We start from the raw sequence: 12,649 nt of genomic DNA on the forward strand, positions 1-12,649 counted from the left end.
AGAAAATCCAAAGGAGGAGATCTGGCCAGAGCTGGAATCACTGTTGATGGGCAGCGGCTCTTTGTCAGGTGGGCAAGCAGGTCAGAGACAAGGTGTGTGAACTGTAGCAGTACCTGGGGCACAATCTTAATACAGTCTACCATGATTTATCAATTAGACATATCAGGCTTTATGTTTCTGTTGGATGTCTGTGTGGACATGTTGGGAGAAAGTCAGAATTTGTGGTCAGAGAGATTAACACTAGAATCTTAAGGTTTTTAAAAGAAGATTTCCATGGTTGATAAGATTTAGAAAAAAGAAAATTAAGATGACTAGATTTTAGGGGACCAAGGAACTATGAACTTAAGACTTTAGACTATTGGGGAAGTCATCCAAATGGACATGGAAGTAGTACACTATGATGATAAATATTTCAAAAAACTTGTGCCAAACCAATTTAAGTTAAGTATTGACCAATGGCAGTAGATGGCCGAGAATAGGAGCTGGCTAACATGTCTCAAAGGAGGAGAGGTTTGTTAGCTTTTATTAGAGGAAGATAAAGAAGACATGATTTCAAACTAACATGAGGTGCTAAAGAATGCCACTTCTTCTCTAGTAGATAGCCTGTTATGTTTTTCTTTGAAGATATGAACTTCATGTGATTTTGGAGGAGCTATCTATTTTGGTGTTCAGCCTCACAAATTAGTCGACTTATGTCCCAGGCTGGACCAATAGAAAGTTATGGAAAGTGTTTGCATAGAAAGTAACTGGATCAAAGAATAGCTTTATTACCTAAGCTATTCAACTACAGTACTTCTAAATTGTAGATGTACTCTTCAAGATGAGGGTAAAGATGATGTGACCTTGTTATCAGCAGCCGTCTTGCCCACTGCCTAGAAGATGGCCATAGAATCCTGAGAAAATTATTTTGAGCAGAGACAAGTAGAAATAATGGCTGAAAGTTGGAATAATATTTCTGATATTTGTTTGCATCTTTGAGAATACCTCTCTTCAGTTATATAGGTCCATAATTTTTTAAGCTTATGCTAGACATTAGTCTGAGTCTCTATTACTACTAACCAAAAGACTATTAACTATTAACTTATATACTCCTTCCTATACCTCATCACCATGGCCTTGGACTGTGTGAATTATAAGAGAACAAAGAGCCTTCATTATAGGTTTAGAGAGATAAAAGATTCTCCAGGGAAGTGAGGTTTTAGTTAATACTAAGAGTACAGAATGCTTGTTTACAGTGGGATTGAGTTTTGAAGGCCATGATGAAAAGGGTTCGAAGAGTGGGAAGTCTGAGAAAGAGGGTGACAGGAGAGAAAGTACTGAATAAAGGGAGACTTAATATCAATGCAAGCTCTTTGAAACAATTAACGTGCTAATATACTAACATATAAAATCATATTGCCATGGCTTTTGTGACTGTATATGTAATAAAAATATAGGTCAGATTTTGTTTAAAATGCCGCTTATACGAGCTATCTAAAGTAGTCAAATTCATAGGAATAGAAAGTAGGAAGGTGGCCTCCAGGACCCTAGGGAGAAAGAGATGGGGAGCTGCTATTTAATGATATTTAAAGATAGATCCCACCCCAATATCAATAAAAACCTCTCTACACCTGGATATTTAAAAATGAACCTTGCAAATTCAAAAGATAAAGAGAATTTCCTGAAAGCAGCAAGAGACAAGTAATCTCTAAATTTTATGGGGAGAAGTATTAGTATAACAGCAGACCCCTCCACAGAGACCTGGCAGGCCAGAAAGGGCTGGCAGGATATATTCAGGGTCCTACATGAGAAGAACATGGAGCCAAGAATACTTTATCCAGCAAGGCTCTCATTCATAATAGAAGGAGAGATAAAGAGTTTCCAAGATAGGCAGAAACTGAGAGAATACGTGACCACGAAGCCAGCTCTGCAACAAATACTAAGGGGGATTCTGTAATAGAGGAAGTCCAAGGGAACAATCCACAAAAACAGGGACTGAATAGGTTTCATGATGACACTGAATACATAGCTTTCAATAGTAACTCTGGATGTGAATGGGTTTAATGACCCCACCAAAAGGCGCAACTGCCGATTCACACTGGATATAAAAGCAAAACCCATCTCTTTGCTGTGTACAAGAGACTCATTTTAGACATAAGGACACCTACAGCCTGAAAATAAAAGGTTGGAGAAAAACGAACCATTCCAATGGTCCTCCAAAGAAAGCAGGGGTAGCCATCCTTAGATCAGATAAACTACATTTCTTCACAAAGACTGTAGTAAGTGATGAAGGGGGACACTATATCATACTTAAAGGATCTATCCAACAAGAAGACCTAACAGTCATCAATATTTATGCCCAGAATTTATGCCCGCAATGTGGGAGCTGCCAAGTGTATCAATCAATTAATAACCAAAGTTAAGGCCTACTTAGATAATGACACACTCATACTTGGTGCCTGGAATGAAGCGCTTTCTACAATCAACAGGTTTTCTAAACACAACATCTCTAAAAACAAGAGTTTTAAATGGTACACTAGACCAGATGGATTTCACAGATATTTACAGATCTTCCCATCCAAACACAATTGAATACACATTCTTCTCAAGTGCACATGGATCTTTCTCCAGAGTGGACCACATACTGTGTCACAAAACAGGACTTAACTGATACCAAAAGATCGGGATCATCCCCTGCATCTTTTCACACCATAATGCTTTGAAATTAGAACTAAATCACAAGAAAAAGTTTGGAAGGATTTCAAACATATGGAGCTTAAGGACCATCCTGCTAAAAGATGAAATGGTAAAGCAGGAAATTAGAGAAGAATGAAAAAGATTCATGGAAACTAATGAGAATAAAGATACAACTGTTCAAAATCTTTGGGATACAACAAAAGCACTCCTGAGGGGGAAATTCATCGCAATATGAGCATCGCAATATGAGCATTTCCAAAAACTGGAAAGAACTCAAATACAAAAGCGAACGTGGTATCTAAAGGAGCTGGAGAAAAAAACAGCAAATAGATCCTACACACAGCAGAAGAAGAGAGTCAATAAAGATTCGGGCAGAACTCAATGAAAGAGAGACCAGAAGAAATGTGGAATGGATGAACGAATCCAGGAGTTGGTTTTTTGAAAGAATTAATAACATAGATAAATCATTAGGCAGCCTTATTAAAAAGAAGAGGGAAAGGACTCAAATTAATAAAATAATGAATGATCAATGAGAGAACACTACAGACACCAAAAAATACAAACGAATTTTAAAGCTTATTATGAGCAACTACATGCCAATAAATTAGGCAATCTTGGAGAAATGGACACATTTCAGGAAAACCACAAACTACCAAAACTGGAACAGGAAGAAATAGAAAACTGAACAGGCCGATAACCAGGGAAGAAATTGAAGCAGTCCTCAAATCCTACCAAGACACAAAATCCAGGGCAAGATGCTTTCCCAGAGGAATTCTATCAAACGTTTAAAGAAGAAACCATACCTCTTCTACTAAAGCTCTTCTGAAAGATAACGAGATGTAGCATTTGCAAACTCCTTGTATGAGGCCAACATCACTTAAATTCCACAACCAGACAAAGACCCCACCATAAAGGAGAATTACAGACCAATATCCCTGATGAACACGGATGTAAAAATTCTCAACAAGATACTAGCCAGTAGGATCCAACTGTGCGTTAAGAAGATTATTCACCATGACCAAGTGGGATTTATCCACGGGATGCAAAGCTGGTTCAACACTTATAAAGCAATCAATGTAATTGATCATATCATCAGGAGAAAAATCAAGAACCATAGGATCCTCTCAAGAGATGCAGAGAAAGCATTTGACAAAATACAACATCCATTCCTGATCAAAACTCTTGAGAGTGTAGGTATAGAGAGAACATTCCTCAGCATCTTAAGAGCCATCTACAGAAAGCCCACAGCAAATATCATTCTCAATGGGGAAACACTGGGAGCCTTGTGCCAAAGATCAGGAACAAGACAGGGATGACCACTCTCACCACTGAAATTCAACAGAGTACTATAGATCCTAGCATCATCAATCAGGCAACAAAGAGAAATAAAGGACATTCAAATTGGCAAACAAGAAGTCAAACTCTCCCTCTTGGCAGATGACATGATACTGTACCTAGACACCAAGAGACTCCACCGCAAGATTGCAAGAACTCATAAAGCCATTCTGGAGTGTGGCAGGATACAAAATCAATTTAGTGTATTCTCTCTCTCTCTTTTTTAAGATTTTATTCATACATGAGAGACACAGACAGAGAGTGAAAGAGAGAGAGAGGCAGACACACAGGCAGAGTGAGAAGCAGGCTCTCCTGCAAGGAGCCCGATGTGGGACTAGATCCCAGACCCCAGGATCATGCCGTGAGCCGAAGGCAGATGCTTAACCACTGAGCTACCCTGGTGTCCCTAGCGTGTTCTCAAACACCGATTAATGATCCTACTACTCTTAAACTGCTCTCTCTTCATTTGTATTTTGAGGACTCGATTTCTATTCTTTTGAGTCCTCCAGATCAAAACTTTGAAATCAAACCTTTGATTTTCTTTTTTTACCTTAAATTTCAGTATTTCTATTTATTACCACTGCCCTGTCCTAGTTCATGACTTAATTTCTTTTTTCCCCCAAGCATTTATTTAAATTCCAGTTAGTTAACATACAGTGAAATATTAGTTTTAGGTGTAGAATTTAGTGACTCATCACTTACATACAACACCCAGTGCTCATTACTAGAGTCCTCCTTAATCACCATCCCCCATTTAACCCATTTCCCCACTCACCTCCCCTCTGGCAATCATCTGTTTGTCCTCTATAGTTAAGAATCTGTTTCTTGGTTTTCTTCTTTGCCCCCTCCCCAAGTTCATTTGTTTTGTTTCCTAAATTTCACATATGATTGAAATCATAATGTCTTTGTCTTTCTGTATTTCCCTTAGCATGATACCCTCTAGCTTCATCCACATCATTGCAAATAGCAAGATTCCGTTCCTTCTGATGGCTGGATAGTGTTCCATTGTGTATATATGTATATACATACCACGTCTTCTTTATCCATTCATCGGTTGATGGACATCTTTTCACAATTTGGCTCTTGCTGATAATGCTGCTATAAACATGGCAGTTCATGTATCCATTCGAATTAGTATTTCTGTATCCTTTGGGTAAATAGTTGTGTAATTGCTAGATGGTAGGGTAATTCTGTTGTTAACTTTTTAACAGGATGGCTGCACTGGTTTGCATTCCCACCAACAATGTAAGAGGGTTCTCCTTTCTCGTCATGCCTTAATTTCTAGTTGTTTAGAGAATTACTGTGGTCTTCAAACAAGTTCAACCATTTCTCTATACCATTTATTCTTTCAATCATTGGAAAACATTTTTTGCCTCTCTTTTGGGTGTCAAACGCTATACAAAACTCTTTAAATAGGTGTATTTGAGGTGCCAAAGCGTGTGTATAGGAACTCAAATTTAAGAGTCCATTTTCTTGCATGGGAAGATTATTCTTTAATCTGCATAAAACCTTTTGAAAAATAAGTGAATTAGAAAAGTGGCTCAGACAATTCAACAACAATTAATTGTGTTCACTTTCTCCTTCATATCTTTATCCAAAAAGTTTTAATTTCCCCATTCCCTATCAAGTAAAATCCAGTACAATCAGCGATATGACCCAACTATACTTCTCAGCTTTCATATTCCAATACCTTTTTATATGCTTAAAGCATTTTCTGATGGACCTGGATTGCTCAGTTTCTTCATGCACTAGCCCCATTTATTTTGCACACTTTTTACGTCTTCATTTGGCATAACCATCTCAAACTTTCTCTCTGACATTTCTGCTTGTTAAGCTCTGTTCACTTCCTTCATGAAGCATTTTCTGATATTTTCACCCGTATTACCTCTTTTTCCTCTAACTTTCCCTACCGTATATTTTAATGTCTTTTGTAGTATTATTGGTATTCAGCCCTTTTATTATATCTGTACTAGATTATAAACTCCTTGGGAACATTCCCCTTTTTTATCATGTGTGTATTTCGTAATAAATACATAAGTGTTCTACTTTCTAGGCATTCAAATATGTATTGATTTACATTTGATTTTTAATACTAAGTTGATTTTTTTCCAAAGACAAAACTTTGCTTGAAGTTTTCATTTTCATAAATATTGTGTCTTCAGCAATTATGCTGAGTTTAATACCTATTTTTTTCCAAAATAAGGGCATTTAAAAATAACAATGCAGCCTCCCATGCAAATATCATTACTGAGTTTCTTCAAAAGTAGGAATGTTTTTTAGAGATTTTATTTATTTATTCATGAGAGACAGAGAGAGAGGTAGGCAGAGGGAGAGACAGGAGCCCCACGGGGAGCCCGATGCGGGACTTGATCCCAGGACCCTGGGATCATGACCTGAGCTGAAGGCAGATGTTCAACCACTGAGCCACCCAGGGACCCTCAGAGGTAGGAATTATGATAAGATGTCTGCTACATAATTTTCAACCTAAACTGAATTGCCAGGAGGAAGAAAAAGAATACGATTATCTTCAAGCCTAAGAAGGACTGCAAATTTTCAATGCTTCTTAGAATTCATATCTCTAAAAAAATTTTGCTCTGTGAATCTTGTAGTGTCGTCCTGTTAGGCATATTAATTAAGTAACATAATGCATGGTTTGATGTGTGTGCATGTGTGTACAATTCATGCACACACTATGACTTTAAAAATCTCACATAATACAATATAAAGTTGGTATTGTACTAACAGAGTTTAATAAGAAATATTGTATTTTAAAAATTTGTTTATTTAGTTTTAGAGAGAGGGGAGTACCAGAGGAAGACAGAGAATCTTAAGCAGGCTCCACACCCAGCCTGTCTGACTTGAGGCTAGATCTCACCACCCTAGATCTCATGACCTGAGCTGAAATCAAAGGTCAGACACAACCGACTAAGCCACACAGGCACCCCTGGAAATACTGTATTTTTTTTTTTACAATCCTTTGTAAATAACACAGTGACAGAGCGAATAGTGACAAGAAATGTTTAAAAATACATAATGTTTTCAATTTGAAGCTATTCATAGAATATTTACACTTATGTGTAGTTCTTTACAGGGCTCTGTACTTCCTCAGTTTAACAAGATGCAAAATGTGAATCTTTTTTCATTTTTTTAACTGTTATGGACTTTAAAAATATTTATTTATTTATTTGAGAGAGCGTATGAGAGAGAGAGAGCAGAGGGAGAGGGAGTAGCGGGCTCCCCACTGAGCAGGGAGCTCAATCCCAGGACCCTGGAATCATGACCTGAGCCGAAGGCAGACATTTAACCTACTGAGCCACTCAGGCGCCCCAAAAAATGTAATTCTTAATTGATTTCCTAATTATTATGTTTATTTTCATCATATTTATTAAATTTACTATTATTTAGTATTTTGTTATGCCCTGGCTGATTTCTAGCAGATATTATTCTGTAAGTCCTGAGTACACATGTGTCAGTGTTAGCGTTTCTTGTAAGAAAGGTATCCAAGTTCTTGTAAGATGGCTTGAATGAGACCTCAAGATCTTGCAAAAGAAAGGAATGAATCTGTAGTATTTTCTTCCAGTCAGCACCTCTCCTGTGATTAGATTTATGCCATTTCATTTCCAATTTAATAGCTATTGTGATCATAAGAATGGAGGTATATTGTGTTTTCTTCAGTACCCATTACAATTTCTGTGATGAGAATATAGTATGGAAATGTTAATGTTTTATACATTTCTGACAGTAGTAATGTACAATTCTATTTTGACCTTTCCAATATGATACAGATCGATTGGCTGGGCACATTATTTCTTCTTTTGTCTACTACTGTAATAGTCTATTAAGAAAAAGGGCAAAATGATCAATCAATCAAACTCTCTAATGTGTTGGATAACAGTGCTCTGATTTTGCCTAGTTAAGATAGACATATGTTTATTGTTTATATATGTCCATAAATGTATTCTTGTCAGCCTAGTGTTCTATTATTTTGAATATACCATTAAATAGTTTTTCATATGAGTTATAGTTTTATTTAATATCTAATCTCATGCTCTCCATTGCCAGTTATGGATGGGGAAAAAATGAAATAAAGTAGTGGCTTTTAGCTCCTAGCTTTTAGAAATTTGGGTGCTTTGTTTGACAAAATGGAATGATTTCTCTAAGTATGTTGAACAAAGTAGCAAGGCCCCTCAATGTTATTTCAAAATAATAAAAGTTCTTGAGGTCTGTATGCACATGTGCAATGTAACAGAACTGAATGCATATTCTCAAATTGGTTACTTATAAGAATGCTGAGGAGAAAAGAACAGTTGAAGTCTCATTGGAAGACTCAACCTATTACTGTAGGGTTTATTTGGGTTCTTATTTGTTTCATACAAAGGCATCTCTGTTCTGAAAACCAAACATTTTCCTCTAAAAACTCTGTAAGGAATATCAAAATCACTGTATTATGAGTGGGAGAGAGGTCTAATAAGTAGCATCCTGGGTCTGGCTTACTCTTAAAGAAATCAATTAATAGCAATACAGTGATTAACAGCACTGTAGGCCTGGTTCCCAGAGTCAATAATTTCCATTTTCACCACTGCAGGGATATCATAAAAGAAATGCGCTATGTTATCTTGAAGTTAAAATGAGTGTTTTTGCCACCTATTTGGCAGTCTTCAAAGCATTGCAAATTATTGAGGGTCATTGCTTATGTAGTCCAGGTGACTGCTACACTTTTGATTTCCAGGAGGAACATATTATTTGAATACTTGGGACAAAAAGTGTAGTGTACACTTCTTTCCAAAGTGAAATTAAAAAATGTAATGCAATATTATAATTTTTGGAGAACTTAGCGTGGTTTGGGATACTCTAAACAAAAAGATGAAACTGCTTGTCTTGTTATCTTAATCTTTGATGTCATGCAATTTTTCCTGTACAAGGTGGATCACAATATTTCATTAGAGAAAGGAGAAAGGAGAAAAGGAATTACAAGCTAACACTTGTGTTTATATGGAGATTAAAGGTATAATTAAACACTTAAGATGCATATCTGTAACCCTGGAGTTCTTTCTTTCTGAATTTTCTCAAGGAGAAATCTAGGGGTCATTTGATTACTTTGTCTACCACGCCATTTATATCCAATGGATGGATATTCAAGGAAGGCTATACTTCTCCCTCTCACCATTTCTACAACCACTGCCTCCTTTCATTCAGCAAATATTTGCCCAGTTCCCAATTTGTGATAGGCATTCTGTTTTGAATTTCACCTGGATTTTGGCAACTATTTGTGTTCCCCATGCATCCGTCTTAGCCCCTCCATGATATTCACTATATGGCGTTAAGTCATTTTAATGTCTCTAGGTAGAAGTCTTAAAGGGCTTCACATATCTTTTATGGTTTGGATCCATAAGCATCAATGTAATCATATTCTGTAAATAACTGGCCATTTCACTAACTCTTTCACTCTTTTACTAACAGAATCTCTTCGTTCTTGCCTAGAGGTCATTCAAAAATTACTTAATAATACTCAGCAACAGTGTGTTCTAGATGAAACAATATTGTTTACATAACCTGGCCTGGATTGCTTTAATTTTGCATGCTAATTGGCTAATTCCTCTCTACTCAAACCCTTTCACCTCCCAATGTAGATCATATACCCCTACCGGGTGCCCCATGACAACTCGTGCTTCCCTTTATCTTTGCACGCGTGTCCCTGCATTTCAGTTATATGTAAACCTTTTAGTTTGATGTCATTGTAGATCCACACACAGTGAAAAGAGATAACACAGAGACCCTGCATGCCCTTTATCCAGTATACCCATATGGTAAATATCTTGCAAAAGCACAACGTCGCAACTGAGCACAATCAATCGACATTGATATAATCTGCCGATCTTACTCAGATCTACTCAGACATTTGTGTATTTCGTGTGTGTATGTATTATTTGGTTTTATGCAGTTTTACACAAGTAGGTTTGTGTAACACCACTAAAGAAAAGAAATGGAACAATTCTATCACTGCAAGGATTTCTCACTTCGACCTTTATTGTGCTTAACTTTCTCTGTATAATAAACTCAATGAGTTAAATGGGCCTATTGATAAGTTTAATAAATATTGGGTAGTAAATTTTCCAATCATAAACATATATATGTTTTTGTGTGTATGTGTGTCTATGTGTGTGGTTGGGTAGATGGATAGATAGACAGAGGTATGTATACATACATGTACATACATAGTCCTTTGAATTGGTATTTTGCTAATTTTGATGAATGTTCTCATCAGTATCCCTAATTTATACATCCTATTGTTCGCTTTCTGTTGAATAACTGCTGTATAATACTGTAACAAATCATGTTGTTGGAAAGGGGGTGTGGATGTATGTGTGATGTGACTCCAGAAGTTTGACCCTTAAAAGCTTGGTAGAACTTGTTGTACATGGAATACCGTGTTTTTGATAGCTTGAATAAACCATGAAATGTGTGATTTAGCACTTCACATGATTACTGTGATTCACACATATTTGAATTCATGCTGATGCTCTGTGCTAAATTCAGTTAGGTGCCAAGATTTGGAATTTGGGTGCATCCACAATATTTTCCCCTTTTGCTTGTTGTGATTGGTGATTACCAGCAGCTGCTGTGCACATTTGCTGATAATAAGAAATGTTTAGAGTTCTGTAACCAGTTTCTCTTGCTTCAAACCCTCCATGATAATCAGCTTACCTGCATTTGGCTTTCACATGATAAGATTATCTTACCCCTGTGAGTTTAATCCTTCCATCATGGGTATAAATCATTGTGATTGGGCACACAGAGATGTTGGCTAGAGAACAAGCAAGAATATCTCATTCTGTAATTGGCATCAGCCCCCATCCCTTGGAGAAAAGATTGAGTTGGTCATCAAACATGCTTTTCTGCATATCTCCTCATTGTTAACTGGTCCCTGGGGATGGGGGACTGTTTCTTAACAGTGTTTCTGAGGGGGGAGTCCAACCATCAGCCAGAACTTAGTCATATTTGGATGTTACTGTGAGGTTACCAGAGGAAGGTTTCAGAGATGGTCAGGAGGTATTCTTCTGTTCCGTTTTCATACTCAGTCATGATATGGGATTCAGAAGGGTGTATCTGGAAGAAGGGTTTAAAAACCTATATACTTTGTATCAATTAGTGTCCTTGTAAGTATCCTTATGCCAGAGTAGATAATACAAAAGAGGCTAAGACAGAATGAGAACAATGAGAACAAATCTATTGATTGAGAAGTAGTGATCTTCATTCATCTTAAGAAATGCAGCTTTAAAAAAAAAAAGAAATGCAGCTTCTTTAGCAAATCTCATATCATTTAGTTGAGCAACATAAAAAGGATGGATCCCCATACCCATCTTTTGATGGTTTATGTATTAAATCATTTATTTATGTCAATAGCATCTATTCAGTAATCTGAATACATCAAATATATTTGAAATACATCAAATGCTTCTAAAGCCATCTTTGAGTTTCATTCCACTGGTTTCAGCTCAACCTGAGAATGATTAAATGTTGGTTCCTAAGATTTGCTGCATCGTAGTATCACCTGGGAGGCATTCACCACTCCTACTCCTGATGCCCATGTGATACCCTCGTCCAATGGAATCACAGCCTTTGGGAATGGGACTCAGGCATCAGTAGTTCCTGTAAAGCTTACCAGTGATTATAATGAGAGGCCAAGTTGAAGAACCAGCCATTAGGTGCTCATTATCAGGTACTCATATCAAAATAGTCTTTGGTTTACTGGGGTAGGAAAAGTCTGTAATTTATATTCTCTGTCATACATTTGTATATTTTAAATTTTTGTGTTACTCTTTGTTCTTCTTTGCTATCATAAGCACCTCCCTTTTTGTTAAAGCATAAATATCTACAAAATATTTTGTCCTCAGATCTCCTGTCTTTATGTCCTAACACATCACAGCAAAACTTATGATGGCTTGTCTGTTAAAGTGTTGAGGTATGTAATTATACCCAGTAAAATGTAGAAATAAGTTTGATGGACTTTTGGCAAATGTATATACCCATATAACTATCCCTCCAATCAAGATATGTAATATTTACATTGTTCTTATTTTCATCTCCATGCAACACAATTTTTAATGACAGGATGGTATTGTTTGTAAGGATGTACTGTACTTTGTTTATTGGTGCCTTAATGATAAACATTAGTGCTGCTTCCTCTTTTTTAAAAATGCTAAACTAATATTCATGTGCATATATATATAAGCATATGTACAAGTATTTCTTTAGGGTGGACACCAGAAGTGCAAATGTTTATTCAAGGCACCTGTTCATATTTATTTTTTACAGGTTTATTTATTTATTTTAAAGATAGAGGGAGTCCCAAGCAGACCCTGCACTAAATGCAGAGCCCCAAGCAGGGCTTCATCCCATGACAAAAAGATCATGACCTGAGCTGAAACCAAGAGTCGAGCACTTCACTGACTATGCCACCCAGGCACCCCCATATTTACTTTTTTTCCCAAGATTTTATTTATTCATGAGAGAGAGAGAGAGAGAGAGGCAGAGATACAGGCAGAAGGAGAAGCAGGCACCATGTAGAAAGCCTGATGTGGGACTTGATCCCGGAACCCCGGGATCATGCCCTGAACCAAAGGCAATCGCCCAACTG

Source organism: Canis aureus, chromosome 24 (assembly GCF_053574225.1).
Source record: "Canis aureus isolate CA01 chromosome 24, VMU_Caureus_v.1.0, whole genome shotgun sequence".
NCBI classification, from domain to species: Eukaryota; Metazoa; Chordata; class Mammalia; order Carnivora; family Canidae; genus Canis; species Canis aureus.